General features: G+C 34.3%; 1 long non-coding RNA gene across 1 annotated transcript; it reads left to right on the forward strand.

Annotated features, from left to right (window-relative positions):
• Positions 1-279: 279 nt before the first annotated feature.
• Positions 280-2,731, forward strand: LOC111242397. Its single transcript, XR_002669450.1, has 3 exons — positions 280-334; positions 478-548; positions 2,478-2,731. It is a non-coding gene; the product is annotated as an uncharacterized LOC111242397 (long non-coding RNA).
• Positions 2,732-4,212: the final 1,481 nt, after the last annotated feature.

A 4,212-nucleotide genomic window follows, 5' to 3' on the forward strand; every position in this document is an offset into this window, starting at 1 on the left:
AAAAATAAACTTAATGATAGTCTATCGGATATGAAAATTGTAAGGCCTTGTAAAAATTAAAGCCAAAAGTGTGTACACGTGGCAGCCTAGCATTGGGTAAAGTTTCAAAAATAAAATTTTAATAAAACACTTATTCTAGGTTCCAGCTCATTCTCCTTTCATTTTCGTTCACCACCAAACACACATCTCCCTCTTCTTCTTTTTCTTCATTCCTCCTCCTTCCATCTACCATAACTCAAAATCTAACCGTTTGTTTCTCAAATTGAAGCTACCTAAACGTTCAGGACTCCAAGAGCTACGTTTCTACCGATTGATTTTCCGTTTCATCCAACGGGTAAGAAAAACCCCTTTCTCCATTTTTCCCTAGGATTGTAAACATGCAATTTCTTGCTACAAGCAACCCATTTTGTTTTCTTCCATAATCTAGCTTCTGTTTGGTTCTAAAATTCGTTCTCCATCATCAATTGATGATTTTAGGTGATTCTCACATTTTGGGTTCAAAGTACGTGGTCTAGGATTCTTCCTTGAGTTGGCCGGACGCACTAGAGGTAAGGGGAGCTAGTTCTATTTCTTATTTTTATTGTGTAATGTGAATGAATGACAAATTTTGAAGTGGTATGTTGTTAAAGGCATGAAATTGGTTCTATTGACTTGAAATGCATGTATGGAAGTGGGTGTGTTGTGTGAATTTGGTGATTGATGGCTATGAATTGTTTGGAATGATTTTGAATGATGAATTATTTATGTTGGAACTAATTTGGTGTGAAAAATCTGTTGTGGTATTGTTAGGAAGAAAAATCAAGTGTCTTAGGGTCAATTTTAGGTCATTTAGAGGAAGTAAGGTAGTGATTTTGAGCAATTGAGGTCTGCACCATATTTGGATTATTGGGACAGTTTTATCCACTGTATTGTGACTTGTTTGAGTCACTAAATTGGTAAAAATAGGTGCAAAGAGGTAAGATTGAGTTTTTGGTCTCTATGTTGGTGAAATTGGAGTTATTTGAAGAGAAGAGAAGTAGTGAATTTGAGAGGTAGAGGTCTAGGACTCTTTTGAACTGTTGAGGCAGCTTAGGCAAGTTAATTATAACTTGTTAGAACTATAAAATTGGTTAAAATGAGGTTCTAAATGGTAGAAGTGGAGTTAATTCCTTAGGTTGAGGAAAACTAGTGTTTTGAGTGAGTTTAGAGGAAGTGAGAGAGTGTTTTTGAGTAATTGAGGTCTAGGGTGTAAGTGGGCAGTGGGGACAGTTTGACTAAGTCAATTATGACTTGTTAGAAGTTTTAAAAGTGGTAAAAACATTGCTTAACTGGTAGAATTAGAATTGGGCACATGTGTTGATGAAATTGAGTAATTTGAATGTAGATTGATGTGAAATCACTAGAGAATTGGTTTAGGAAGTGTTAAAGTTGATTAGGCAAGTTAGATTCATCATATAGATCAAGTTAGGAGTGCTAGAAATCCACCAAAAGGCCTAAAACGAAACTTAGGAGTGTGAGTTTGAAAAATCTGCATTTCCTGTCAACTGGTGTAGCACTCAGCGCCACTAATCCCGCTCGAGCGCCACTGGACGCAACAACACTTTTCAGAATTTGTTTTTGGTAGTTTTTGGGGTTCCGGATGTCCGTTTTGGACGTTCTTTAGGTCGTTCTGGGGGTTTTTTACCCTTCCAGAACCATTGGTGAGGGTCCCAAGGCTGTTTGAATTACTTAAGTATTGATAATTAAATATCATAAAGAAATTTGTGGTAATAAGTGATGGTTTTGTGAAAGTATGTAATGTATGAGTTGTTTTATGACATGGTCGATGTTGTGATATGGTGTATGGGCTTGGTATGAGCCAATATAGTACGAATGTACTTGAATGACTATGAAATTTTATGTTTGATGAAGCAAAGTGGTTTATGAGGTACATTATTGATTCAAGAGGAATATCAGGTGATTTGAAGTGGTCGGATTGAATATGAAATTAAGATCTCTCGGTGAGATCAGTTAGTGTATTGAATGTATGTAAGAGGCTTCCACTATGGGGGGTTATCCGTAACACTCTAACGGTCTTTCATTCTCACTTAGAGAGGATTGACGCGTGTGGTGAGAGTAGTGAGAGGTCCTAGGGTAGGCGCTATCACTGGAGGTCTATTCCGCGGTAACGAACCAGCCTTGTGTGTGGTCGGGTGAAACCCCTCGACAATGGCTTTGCAAAGCAGTAGAGGCCACCACAAGTGCACAACCCGCCCCAGCTCTATATACATTCTATGTCCGGACGTGTCTAGGAGTCTTAACATGACATGATGTTTGCTTTAGTGAGTTTTGTGAAATGANTGTTTATGTTTATGATGACTTACATGTTTAAGTGTGTATGANCGTTCTTGCAATGAATTGTATGATTGTTTGAGACCTAGCTCACCCTTGCACTTGTATGTTCGTATGTGTTTGCCTTCCCCCTTGCGATGATCATCCAATCCTTTGGATGTGAGCAGTAGGTGATGAGGTACCCTTGGAGCAGGCGTGGGAGACTGAGGAAGATACAGTCCCTAATACTTAGGACAATTATTAGTTCTTATTTCAATAGCTTGTTAATTTTTGGAAACACTCTCTAGGCATCCTTCGATCTTTAGTTTATTATGTATTTTGGAGAACTTTGGGGAACTTGTACTCAAGTCTTATTTCGTTTTAATTTCCACTAAATTTCGGATGACTGTATAAATATTTAAATATTGTCATCTTTATCTCTTAACTGCTTTCACATATTGTAATAGCTGAATCCTATTATATTATATGTGAATATGATATTTGGGATGTCACAAAAATCCGATGTTCTTCGGATGTCAAAATCGATTCATGTTAAATATTATATATAAAAATTTAACTATATTACTTATTTAATTATTTTATTACTTTATAATTATTTTTAAAATTATGTATGATTTTTTATGAATTTATAATTTAATTAGATAATATGCAATTGTTAAAAAATAATTCTTATTAATTTTTTTAGATTTTTGCATGTTATTTTATTAATATTATTTAACTAGGTTTGTTTTATACAAAAATTTGATAAAACAAGTTAACTTCATTTTTATAATTATTAATTTTTGTTAATATAAAAAAAGCATTTTAAATATTTAATTTTTATAATTTTTTAGATATAAAAATTGATATGAAAATTTTTTAATAATTTTTTATATAGTTTTAAGTTTATTTATTTTTGTGACTTTTTTTTTTAAGTTGATTACATTCTTAATAAATTTATAATTTATTGTATTAGTTTTTTATTTTGGTATAGGTGATTATAGTCTAAATGAGCGAATATCGTTATGGGATGGATTCTGAAATAAATTCTATCATGCTATCAGAATTTTTGTCTTTTACAAATGAGGTTGTTGAAGGAGATCTGACGAATCATTACACAACAAACCCGATGCCCAACCTAGTACGTATGACACCCGAAAATGTGAGTGTCCTTTCCAGTAAAGGGGCAAGCCATCTGGTAATGGTGATGGGTGGGTATTGCAAGTGATATACGAATACCACAACCCCAATTTAGCAGAAACTTTAGTGGGGCATCCTTATGCTGGTATGTTTTGTTGGGTGTATCGAGGAGGATGTGACCTTGTGGGTTACACAAACACCAATAAAGTCTGAGCTCAACCACATAAGGGATCGACACCACTCTTTACCCAAAACCTTAAGGCATTAGATTAATTAGTCTTTCATCTTATATAGTGCTTTAGTTTCTCATTTCTATCCAATGTGTGACTTAGACTCACACTTGGATTCCCAACAATCTCCTCCTCAAGGGCGAGTCCCTTCCACATAGGTATACTCCCCCTCTAGTGGAAGCATTCCCAACCAACCACAACCATGAGTAGCCCTTTCCAACCGTTTCAACCGTCATTTTATCTTAACAGGTTGCTTACCTGAATACCCTTTGCCAGGAAGACTTTCAGTATAAGGACAATTATACTTGTCTGAACTGGCCACCAAGACAAACCATCGACTCTCACACTTGGATTCCCAATAGATATGACTAAAACCAAAGTAACACTTGAAAATATTTTGTTGACTCTCAAACAAAATAATGATCATAATGTAACTACAATAAAACAAGTTTACATAGCAAGGTATATATATATATATATATATATATATATATATATATATATATATATATATATATATATATATATATATATATATATATATATATATATA

This window comes from Vigna radiata, chromosome 8 (assembly GCF_000741045.1).
Source record: "Vigna radiata var. radiata cultivar VC1973A chromosome 8, Vradiata_ver6, whole genome shotgun sequence".
Taxonomy (NCBI): domain Eukaryota; kingdom Viridiplantae; phylum Streptophyta; class Magnoliopsida; order Fabales; family Fabaceae; genus Vigna; species Vigna radiata.